The 12,755-nt window shown below is 39.1% G+C and overlaps 1 long non-coding RNA gene across 2 annotated transcripts in view; it reads left to right on the top strand.

The window, feature by feature from the left end:
• LOC111768581 (uncharacterized) overlaps nt 1–12,755 on the top strand; it is a 186,888-nt gene that overhangs the window by 23,338 nt on the left and 150,795 nt on the right. Inside the window, exon 2 of one of the 2 annotated variants that reach the window (XR_011427726.1) lies at nt 5,035–5,106. The exons of the other annotated variant lie outside the window; for it this stretch is intronic. This is a non-coding gene — a long non-coding RNA (uncharacterized lncRNA). The remainder of the gene's footprint in view (nt 1–5,034; nt 5,107–12,755) is intronic. 2 annotated transcript variants of the gene reach the window in all.

Here is a 12,755-nt window from a genome sequence, read left to right as displayed (position 1 = left end):
CTTTTTGATTATGTTCATTTTTTTCCCCCAAAATAGAGCTAAAACTTTATCATCATAATGAAAGTTAGAAAGGGAAAATGACCACCTCTTTTTTAAATCAATATGTCCTTGCATGGTAATTTTCTTTACTAGATTTTGCAAGTGCCATAATCTGGGCAAAGGTATCTGATAAAACTCAGATAATTGCGAGAAAGAGTGAGTAAACATACTAATGATGACATTTGTATATTATATACATCTGCTGCTTATGTTCTTAAAAAAAACTAAATAGGAAAATCTTACTCATCTCGGTAGAAAAACAGGGTAGAGATTACAACTTGGGGACTTCATGATATTTTCATCTGTGTGCAGTTTGTCAAAAGGCAATTTATCTAAAGCTGGAAAAGGATATGGTTTGGCTGACTAAACTGTGGAGTGATACAAGTGATACGTAACGATAAAAATGCTTAGGGGAATTTTCGGGGCGCTCGAGTCAAGTGTACAGTACTGTGTGGGTGTAAAGAGCAGACTTCTCTCCCTGCCTCTCTTTTTGCACAGTTTTCAGAACTGTGAAAGTTGCTGACATTTTATACCACGTGCCGGACCGTTAAATCACAATTTACGTGGTCACTTGTAAATATGCCTGGTGGTGGAGTGCACACTTTGACATGCTTTTTTCTCATGTCCTTCTCCTTTTTTTAAAAATCGCATGGACTACTTTTGTTTTGGAATCCAAGGCTCTCTAATCTGAGAGCGATTTGGGTGAAAACTCCGGAATTGACTTATTTTCATAGGTGCTCCCTGAAGGCGGGTTTGAAGGATAATCCAGAAAAGTTAGTCTCCCAATCCTCAAATAAAAACTTTCTGACTGGCTTGCCACAATGCCTGAAATTCTGACCTCAAGGGATTTCTTCCTCTCCAGCACTGGGATTTGGAAATCTCCAGGATACTTTAGTGGGGCAAGTTATTTAAACTTGTTCAATCTCGTTGGTAAAATGGGGCTATTGAAAGCAAAGAGGATTTTTGTGGAGATCAAATAGATAATGCAAGTCAAGTACTTGATATAACGTTCAATAGTGATAGTAATTGTAGTTGTTTTTCTTTTTGTTAGAAGGAAGAAGAGGAGGAAGAGGCCATTAACATAGTGGGGGGGTTTTTCCCTTCCCAAATACACCCTGGGAGATTACAGATGTGATAAGGCTGAAGGGAAGGCTTTGTTGTTCATGGCCTAAAAGAGCTTCTTGGAGAGGCTCAGAAAGAGAAACCCCAAATGAGATGGAGAAAAGGAATGTGGGAGGGTACCGCATACTAATGTGTTTGTCTGCAAGGTGCTTTAACTTTTCAAAGCACTAAGTCATCTACTGATTTGTTTTCACAGTATGTGGGTGAAGTTGGCACGGTAGGTATCCTTTTCCTATAGGTGAGGAAACTGGAATGCAGACAGGTAAAGGAACTCTCCTTTAGACACACACCGAGTTAGTGGTAGAACTGGGATTAGGACCCATGTCTCAGACTCTGAGCACAGCACCCTTTCTATCAGGTGACATTCTCAGAATCAGATGATCTCCTTCATAGGTTTGTGTTCAGACCTTGGTTTCCTATTGAGGAGCCCATTATTAGCATCCTTCAAAATAGCAGGGATGAGAAATATTGTAGACTCATGATTCAAAGGACTACTTTCAGCTGGAGATGGCTGGCATTACAGCACCTGAGTCAGGTGAGTTTTCACTTCCTGGCCATAGATGGAGGTTTCTTCCTGAACCTGGGCCGGGCAGCTTCCCTGACCAGAGAGGCTGGACTCTCTAGTACCATCTCTGCACTGAACTTCAGAGTCAGTGACTACACTGACAGGAATGAAAAGGAGATGCCAGTAATGTTGAGAAATACCAGGAAAGCATGATGCTGATGCCTTTCTACTTCCTTCCCTCTTCCTTCTTTCTTTTTTTCGTTTTACAAAATGATACAAAATAATACAAAATAATTTCAGAAAATCAGAGAGGGGTTCTATAGATGTTAAGCCTTTGTGTTATGATTTTAACTACAAAGCCCTCGGGGGCATTGAATTTCCTAATGCTTTTGGGTAGCTGCAAAATTTAATTTTAGGTATAAAAGGGTTCACTGAGGGTCAATGTAATTCCCAAATCATTGGCATGAAGATCATCTAACCATATGTGAAAAATTTAAAACGTTAAAGGGAATTCTCTGAGAAAGTAAAAATAATAGGTCTTTGGCCAAAAATAAGGATTTGGAACATTTATTTATGTGTAGAGAATTCTCTAGTAGGCAAATTTGGATTCATGTTAGTCATCATAGGTTAATGTGTAATATTCACAGTTTAATTTACTATTTTTTTAGTAAAGAAAAGTTAAGGTGGTTTAGGTAAGAACACAGATACACTGAGACCAAAACAGATGAATAAGACAAAAACTACGAAGAAGAAAGGAAAAAGGAGAGGATGATAGAACAACAGAGAAATCCTGGCTGAGCAAAGCCTGATTGAGTAAATGTAAGTACTTAAACGTCCTTGTGGCCCAAGGAAAGACGGTGCCAGAGGGAGTTGGATAGCTCTCATTGTCCTGTCTAGTACTAGAATGCCTATTTCATTCATTCATTTATTCACTTATTTATTCATTAATTCACTCCTTTCAATGAAACTTATTTGATCTGTCCTGTTATTACCGTGGCGCTGTGCTGATCACTAGAAATACAACAGTGAACATGATCCAGAAATCTTTACTTTTGTGGAGCTTATAGTTTTCTTGGGAAGACATGTAGACAAATTATTGCAATATGCTGAGTTCTACAAAATGTGCAGAGAGGTATGGGAGCATCCAATAGGTGCCCCTAACCTAGAGTAGAAGTTAGGGAGGTTTCTATTACTCAGCGGAACATTTTAAACAACTCCACCTTCCCAATAACGTGAATAGCTTGTTAGGGCATTTCAAGACTGCTCTTCAAAAGGAGAGTCTGATTTATTTGCATATAACTTTAAAATTAATTATTTAAACCAATGTTGGCAAGCACTTTATATGTGCCAAGCACTCTACTAGTCCTTATTTGGTGATTTATGTCTTGAAATAGGATCTATTGATTGGATATTTTCCTTAGTATGTGATTTCCATCCTGGTTTTGGGTCCTTTTGCTGTCTCTTCAGACACCTTTAATATGAGAGCTTGGCCTAGTCATAAAAACTCCATGTGTTGGTTTACCCCAGTCTTGAATGATAAAAATCAGAATATTGATACTCCCAGGGCTCTTTGGAGAAATAACTCAACTTTTTAATGAAATTTGAAATGTAGAGTGGGATGATACAAAAGTGAAAAGCTTTGTTTTGAAAAATATTATTATATGATACATGTAAAATATTTCTGCTGAACCATCAAGAGAGTTCTGGATTTTTTAGTACAGAGAATTCCTCTGAGGTGGAGGTGGGGGTAGTGTAGTTAAGAGTATGAAATAAAGACAAGTTCTGGTTCTGCCACTTTCTAGCCATGTGAACTTGGGTGGGCTCTGTAATCTGCTTGTGCCTCCATTTCTCCATCTGTAACATGGGGCTAGTCATATTTATCTTACAGAGTTGTTATGAGGTCTATATGGATGCACTTAAAGTACTCAGCCCCATGCCTGGCCCAGAGCTACAGCTCAATAAATGTTATCTGTTCTTAATACTAGGGTAGAAAACATAGGATTTTGATAGTTAATAAAAAGTATTTTAATTTGCTATCATATTTGAATTGAAATCTACAAAAAGACAAGTCTTTTAAGAGGAAGTTGGTCCAACAAAGATAAATGGCCACAGCTTTTTTAATCTAAAGATTCCATGAGGTCAATGTGAGTGGAGAAAAAGGGTTATGTGGCTAACTTCTACCTGGTTCTTGTAATTCTCACCAAGTCATAGAGGTCAGAGAAGCCCAGGATTCTGCAGAGAAGTGCTTTGTGAAAGAGGCAGGACTTACTGAGGTGCAGAGAGGCAGTATGCATGGTGGGTAAGAGCACAGACTCCGGAGCCAGTCTGAACCCCAACTACAATACTTGGTAGCTGTGTGACCTTGGGCAAGTTACCTAACCTCTCTGTACTACAATTTCCTCATCAGTAAAAAGGATAATAAGAGTGCCTACCTCATTGGGTTGTTGTGAGGATTACACAAAATAATCAAAAGTAAAGTGTTCATAACAGTGATGGCCAATGACTCTTGGTAAAATTAGCTATTACTTATCTTACTAAGATGTAAGGTCCTTGAGAGCAGGTATTTTTTGTCTGTTTTCTTTTTTTCACTCAGTCCAGTACTTGAAAAGTTTCTGACATGGCAGTAGCTCAAGAAATACTTGTTGAATGAAAAAAATATATGAAAGCTCTGTTAGTCAAATAAGAGGATGACAAAACTGGGTTAAACTGTTGAGAATTATTGAAGCTAGGTGATGGGTGCATGGAAGTCTATTAGACAATTCTCTCTACTTTTGTGTATGATTGAGTTTTATAATAAAAGTTAAAGAAGAAAAAACTAGACTGATGTAATCATTGGAGATAACCGGACACTAAAAAGGAAAATCTTTGTATCCCTTTCTGTTACAGATTAAGAAAGTAAAGATGTTTTATATTACCAAACACCACTGTACTGGTGGAGACAGGTGAAGCTGTGGTTTCCAGAAGACATTTGTTTCTCTTTTGAGGATTCTGATGGCAGGCAAGAATTTCAATAAAAATGAACAAAGCTGATCCGCCAACCTGCACTGTTCTTCCTTATTATCACTCTATCATCATACACCTATAGGGCTGAAAGGAACCTTGGAGATGAATTTGTCCACTTCCCTCAGAGGTTATTTAGGTGGCCATCAGCATCGTCCACTCCCTGCCAGCACTTTAGCCACTTTTCTCCCTCCCTCCAGGCCAGAGGTCACCATCCCCACGTCTAACTTCTTAGCAAACTCCTGAATCCTGACACGACCATCCCTCTACACCCTGCCTCCTGTCTTCTCTTTGAACCTCTTTGCGCCTCACTTTCTGACCCTCTGTGGTCTCCTCTTGACTCTCCCTTTTCATCTTGCCCCTTTCAGGTGCAATGACCTGGCCTCGGAATGGATGCCTCACCTCAGGCCTGTCCAGGCTCCTTGTGGGACGCAGCCTCTGTGAGTTACCCATGGCTCCTCACACGACCGCTCTGGCTAGAGGGCTTCCCTCTGCAGGGAACACAGTTCAGGCCCCTAGGGTTGCTGGTCACTACTTTCCTTCTGGCGCCTTGCCTCTTGGGAAGCACCACCTGATAAGCAGCTTAAAGAAACCCACATTAATGGCGCCAAGCTAGGCTCTGTGGAAGGAGTACTCCATAGTCACATGCTTATGCTTTCAACGTGGGAAGCATGGAAGTTGCAAAGAGCATTTGTAGTAATGCGTGAACTTGTTTTTAAATGTAACGCAGTTGATTCTTGTTATTCATGGGAGTTATGTGCTGTGAACTCACTGTAAACGCTGCATTAAGGAATACTGAACCATTACTTCTAGGGGAAATTTGGGGTTTAGTTTCTGCCAGCTTCTGGTCAACATTTGTGTTAACTGATCAATACATAACCTTGTTTTATGTGTGTTTTTGTTTGAATGCCTTGTTTAATATGTAATTGATTCGTTAACATTGAACTCACGGTGGACAACACTATAACTCATGCCTGAACTAGGTTATCCAACACATGTATTTTCTCTGTAAGGTACCTCACAGCCTTCTTGCCCTTATGAACAGTGGGCAGCACTTTAGCACTATGCTTAGGGGCCATTTTAAATAGTAAAATCACCAAGAAAAAGCACCAAAATGTGAAAAACATGATACTAAGTAGACTGTGAAAAGGACACTTGTTTTTACTATAAGAGCTGAAACAAGAAGGAAGAGTGTCTCACCTCGTTCGACCTCAGCTGGGAATGTGGACATCAGGTGACTCAAAATTTTCGCTGCTCCTCATATTCGCAAATAACCTTGAAAGCGCTGTGAGTATTGCTTTTGGGGTTACAAATAAATTGAGCAAGTAAGGGAATTTGCAGATATGGAATCCGTGGATAATAAGGATTGATTGTATTGTATGTCTATTAAGCTTGCATAGTATGTTATTATGTTTAATAAAACAAAACATGCAATTTGCTACAGGTATGTTACAAAATTTATATAGCTATGTAAAATCATGGTTCTTAATTCCGTATTTTTGATCCAGGAGATCTGAAATGAGAAAATTACATTATAAGGTGAGCTACAAAAATTTTAAAATGTACGATCTCTTAAGCTTTAAATCTTTAGGCTGTAGATATTGTTTATATAGTTACATAAATTTTATGCATACAGCAGTCCCGCCTTATCTGAGGGGGATGCATTCCAAGACCCTTGGTGGATGCTGAAACCACAGATACTACTGAGCCCTATATTTGCTATTTTTTCCTGTAGAGTCATGCGTTGCTTAACTTCGAGGATATGTTCTGAGAAATATGTCGTTAACGTGATTTTGTTGTTGCACGAACTTTATGAAGTGTACTTACACAAACCTAGATGGTATAGCCTACTACACGCATAGGATATATGGTACTAATTTTATGGACTACTTTTGTATATGCGTTCTGTAGTTGACTGAAACGTCATGATGCAGCGAATGACTGTACCTATGTATCTATGATGAAGTTTAATTTTATGTTAGGCACAGTAAGAGATTAACAACAATAACTTCTTTTTGGCATATTCAAATTGCCAGCAACACTACTCTTATGCTTTGGGGCCGTTATTAAGTAAAATAAAGGTTACTTGAACACAAGCACCGTGATACTGCGACAGTCCATCTGATAACCAGCATGGCTACTGAGTGACTAATGGATGGGTAGCGCATTCAGCATGGATCCGCTGGACAAAGGGATGATTCATGCCTCTGGCGGGATGGAGAGGGACAGTGCAAGATTATATCACCCTACTCAGAACGGTGTGCAATTTAAAACTTATGAACTGTTTATTTCTGGAAGTTTCCGTTTAATATTTTCAGACTGTGGTTGACTGCAGGTAACTGAAATTGTGGAAAGTGAAACTGAGGATATGGGGGGGACTACTGTATATTACATTGTATTATATTTTATCATCTGTATAGCTCACAATCTTAAAGCTTCCTTTATTGCAGTGGAAAAAAAACTGAGACAATTTTTAGTGATTATCTGAAATATGCTTATATCTAAAGAATATATTAAAATCTAAACACTGTAAGTCTAACTTAAAATATTTTTTTATTTTCTCCTTCGCCTTGGTGAAGAATTACCAGCAGGAGATATCTATTGTTACTATCACACCATAAAAATCATTTCTAAATATGTCTCTTCAAAGGGCAAGGAACTTTCACATTTAAAATAGTAAGAAAGCAAAGTTGCTTGAGCTTTAAGTGGAAAATTAACCATTCTAAGGGCAATGATCATATAGAATACATTATTAGGAGCTCTCACTGAGAAGCAAACAGGAGTTTCATCTTTCTGGATTAGCAAATCAAGGGATAGGAAATAGAGGTTTCAGAAAAGGAAGACATCTTTAATTCAGCAGCCAGAGGTTTCCCACATGCAATTCTGCATCCCTAGTCTTGAGAGTCAGCCTCTTGTAACTCAACATCATAGGGTGCTTGTATCACTGTCACCTCATCATCACAGGTGTGGAAAGATGTTGGAATTTGGGGGATGACTGGATGTTTTCAATGCGTGTTGATCACAAAAAGGACACTTTTTAGGATCGACTGGTACTTGATGCAGTGGTAGAAAAAGATATCCAGAAGATAAACTAGAGCAGTATGTAATCTTTTCCCCTCAGAAACCCAAACTCTTCCTGAATACCACACCAACAAGGTGAATTGAGTATCCATCCAGATGCTAAGGAAGAGTAGACAGAGATGTTATAAAGTACACCACCGTTAGCTCAGTCATGCAGTGGGGAGACTTGCCTCAGGTGTGGATTCCTTTAGCCTGTTGACTTGAACCTGGCCCAGGAATGTGTTGGAGTAAGTCTGGTCTAGTGGGTACAATCGGAACCCTCTCACTGAAGTGTGGCCTTCATGTGAACATGTATCTACCAATGGAGAATGGGAAGTGATTTGTAAAACAGTTAAACTTAAGGTGTGTGGTTCTTAGAGTGTATACAATCACCACAGAATGAAGAAACACAGGGAACGCTGGGGCGAGGAGAAGGAAGAATGGAATCAAGGCCGAGATTGAATTTGAGAGTCTGATTCTCTCCCAGTGGAGTCATTTGGCCTGTTGCAGACATTCATCAGCGCACATGATTTCTCAATTGGGTGCTGGGCATGAAAACTGCTGGGAGCTGGACCCTGGTTCCCTCAGTGATACGTCTTCTCTCAGCCCCTGGTGTGTGGTCAGGCTCACTGTTCACAAATTCTACTGAAAATGGTCTTTCTTTTTCACGTTTAAAAATTCTTTCCAAACAAGTGTTTCCTTTTAACATTCCCAAAGCAGATTGACTTTTGTGCTTCATGTTGCTTCCAACTCTGTCAATGTCAGAGGCCTCAAATTAATTCTAACATCTTGTTGCTGTTTTCCCTTAAGAAGTCCTGGTGGTATTGCACTCACTTTGGGTTCAATCTGTTTATGCTTTTTGGAAGGCCCATTAGACCAGCATTTCCACCACCCTGTCCCATTTGTCTTGTTCCAGGAAATGCTTGAGATTGGCATGGGGTCTTGGTAGTCATATCTATCACCTTTACTTTAACCCAACAGTTATGAAGCAGTTATATCCAGTTAAAATAAGACAGGAGTCATGTGGAGAGAAGGCGGGGGTGGGGGGGGGGGTGAAACTGACTTTTAGTAGAGCTTTGAGGAATGAAGGCCACAGGGTGAAAACCATTGCATATTAAGTAGCTTGGCCTAATAAAAGCCAAAGGAAGCAGCAGCAAACTGTTACAGAAGGTCCTTTTGAACTGCCCTCAGACCATTCTCTCCTGCTCCTTTTGGTGACGCTTAGACAGACATGTGCCTCCACACACAGGTTCACACATGGCCTGCCCTGATTTTTGACTTGGTTTTACCCTTGGATATCGTCAGGTTCTAAGCCATCTTCATGTCTTCTCATATGAAGGTTCATGCCTGATGCCTGATTGCATGTCCTTCTTATCAGCCTATAAGGAGAAGACCTGGGAAGGCCTCCCCTGACCTCACAAGATGAGGCAGGGCCCACTCTCCCACCTTCCCTCTTGTCACACTTCATTACATCATTTCATTTTGTTTCTCTATCTAGCACTTACTACTCTCTTGTGTATTCATTAGTTGACTTGTTTATTATCTGTCTCCCCCAACTAGAGTGCAAGTCTATGAAGGAAGAGACTCTGTTTTGTTCAGTGTGATCTCTAGGGCCTAGAACTGTCCTTGGCACATAATAACCCCCCAGGAAATATTTATTTACTGACTGACAGTGAAATGATGAGAGAATAACTTTGCATTGTGTGTTGTGAGTGTATGCACAGCACTCAGCCAAGTGACTGGCGTGTAGCAGGTGTTCACAGTGACCCTCCCTTACCCCATGCTGACTACAAAGTGCATCCTCAGTTACAGGCCGAGGGTAATAGGATCACTGTATTGTTGACTCAGCTTTTAACTGACTTCTTAGTTCTGTTTTTGATTTAGTTTGCCCTTTGGGACAGGCCAGGAGGGTGCAGTGAAAACCAAAACATCAGACTACTGGAAGCTGGGATCTTGGGTTGCAGTCTTGGGTTCAGCTCTGACTCACTGTGTGAGCTGTGGGCAACCTAATAACCTCTCTGATTCTGTTTCTTCAACCATAGAATGAAGAGGTTGGATAGATGATGCTTAAGGTTGCTTGCAATTCTTGCATTTTTTAATGTCACCTCTTTATCTGTGGTTAAATGTGAGCACAGACCACTCTCTTCTTACAAAAGTAAACATGCTTACGGAGTGTCCTGCAACCCGTAGAGATATGCTGCTGCAAACATTCAAAGTGTAGTATCACTATGAATGTGCACCTCTCCTCTTTGTTTCATTGAAGATATCAGAACACATGCTTCTTTGCCAGGTACTTTGGGAGCCTTTGCACTGGAAGTGAATTTGATAAATCACCCTTTATATTTATATGGCATTTTTCATCTGAAGATATCAAGATTTACTTACAACCTGTCATTAAGTACTATTGTTTTTAAAGTGAAAGGATGACCTGCTTGAAATCATAAGAATCATCTATATTTAGATTCTGTCAGTGCGACACAGAGTTAAAAAATATATTTTTATTATTACATGCACAACAGAATCCTATCATAAGCACCTATTTATTACATGAGTTAAGAATATCACTTGCCAAAATGTTACCCCACAAATGACTGAGTCTGCTGAGTGTGCTTCCTGAGACCTTCATTCCTTCCTCAATTGACTGCAGTTTGGACCTTTCTCCTTAATTCTCTGAACCCGCTCATGCTTAAAGTAGGTGCTACCATCTAAAATCCAAACCTGTTAATCTTTGTCTTATTTGATGGATTTGTGGCAGGTTTCACTGTGCCCTCTTCATTAGTCCCACCTGGTACTTGTTCTGGATCACACATCAAGGCCTTGTGCATGCTCTTTTTGCCTGGAATGTTCCCAGCCTCATTTGCCTGGCAAACTCATGCTCATTTTTAAAGATGTGGTTCAAACATCTCATCCTCTTTGAAGCCTTTCTGACCTACTCTCCCTATTCTGAGAAGAACTAGCTTCTCTCTTCTTTGTACTAACATTACGCCAAGATATATCAAAGTTAAAGTATTTATTCTGTGTTGCATTTTTTTTGCATGTCTGTATCGCCTACTGAGAATTCATTGTGGATAAGGATTTTGTCTTTTTAAATTTTTATATTTTTAGGGATAGTCTAGTACTCTCAATATATGTTTGTTGAGTGAATGAAAATTCAGGATTTAATTTCTGGTCCAAATACCAAAGTTATAAAAAGGTTTCGATCTGTGTATATGAAATGCTCTTTCAAATGGCTTTCTAAGTAGTGGTGGGATTGGGAGGTAAGTTCAGAGGATTCTGTGAATCCTATGAAAAATGTCTATGGTTAAACATGGTATGAATCAAGTTGTGTTTTAGTTTAAATTAATTCATCCAATTAAGAGATGTTAATGAGATCAACCTGCCAGCAAGGGGATTAGCACTGGTATTATGATGACTGGTTTCTTCTCCATCATAGAATGTTTAGTCTCTAGCCACACTAATGAAGTGAAATTTGTGCAGCAGCCCACAGGTTGATTGAATTGGCAAAACTTCAAATACATTTAAATAAAAATATGGCTCTCATAAATTTTTACTACTTTATAATTTTTAATTGAAAAAATGATTTACTATCAAGATTAAACAAAGACTTAAGAAAGATATAAAATCACTGATAAATCTGTCATTCTAGGCAATAGATATTTTAATTGTTGCATATTACCTTCACATAAATTCATATTTTATATATAGTTACAATCATGGAATGCTTTCCACTTTTCTGCAGACTTTCTACATATGATCATTTAAAATGGGATATATAGCAATATTTACCAAAGGATATTTTACCACTGCTAGTTTCTTGGGATTTTAACTGATGTTACTTGGGGAAAATAAAACATCTCCAAGGTCAAATAAGTTTGGAAAGTTGTAAAAGTAAACAAATTCTTTTACTGTAGGATTTCTCAAAACCTATAATATTGTAATATGCTTTAAGAAAAAAGGTGAGAATATGGTACATTTTCTTCAAATTAATTGTAACATGAAAATTTTTTTTAAATACACAATGAAACATCTGTTCCACAGATAAGTGTTATAACACACCTTGGGAATCAGTGATGGGTAGTATTCTGTGATGTTGATATAACCTAATTCACTAACCCATTCCTCAACTGTTGAACAATGATATTCGATTACAATTGAGAGAAAGCCCAAGATCTTCAACGTGGCCTATGAATCTGTATGATCTGTATGACGTGGTCCCTCTAGGCTTGTCTCCCACCCTCTTCCCCTTGCCCACGAGGCCCTTACCACCCTGGTTTTCTTCAGGTTTTCTTTTTTTTAAATAACTCAAATCGATGGTCGTTTATTCCAGGAGCATCACTTAGCCTGAAAACTCAGCATTTGATGACAAGGACACATAAATATTTCATTTCTTGTATGATACGTGGTTTGGTTTTTTTTTTTTAATTTATTTTCGGCTGTACATCATAATATATTTTGAATTCTGTGTAGATTACATCATGTTCACCACCTGAAAACTAATTATAGTCCATCGCCTCACATGTGAGCTTAATCACCCCTTTTGCCGCCCCCCTTCCCCTATGGTAACCACCAATCCAATCTCCAATGCTATGTGTTTGTTTGTCATTGTTCTTATCTTTTACTTATGGGTGAGATCATATGGTATTTGACTTTCTCCCTCTGACTTCTTTCACTCAGCATAATACCCTCCAGGTCCATCCATGTTGTCACAAATGGCCGGATTTCATCATTTCTTATGGCTGAGTAGTAGTCCATCGTGGTATAAATACCACATCTTCTTTATCCATTCATCCCTTGGTGGGCACCTAGGTTGCTTCCATGTCTTGGCTATTGTGTATAATGCTGCAGTGAACCTAGGCGTGCAAGTATCTTTATGCCTTTGCGTTTTCAAGTTCTTTGGATAAATACCCAGCAGTGGGATAGCTGGATCATATGGTAGATCTAGCTTTAATTTTCTGAGGGTACTCCATACTGCTTTCGATAGTGGCTGCACCAGTTTGCACTGCCACCAGCAGTGAACAAGGGTTCCCTT

This window comes from Equus caballus, chromosome 17 (genome assembly GCF_041296265.1).
Source record: "Equus caballus isolate H_3958 breed thoroughbred chromosome 17, TB-T2T, whole genome shotgun sequence".
Classification (NCBI taxonomy): domain Eukaryota; kingdom Metazoa; phylum Chordata; class Mammalia; order Perissodactyla; family Equidae; genus Equus; species Equus caballus.
The sequence above is the reverse complement of the archived record's forward strand: the minus strand, read 5'-3'. Positions and strand labels throughout refer to the sequence as shown.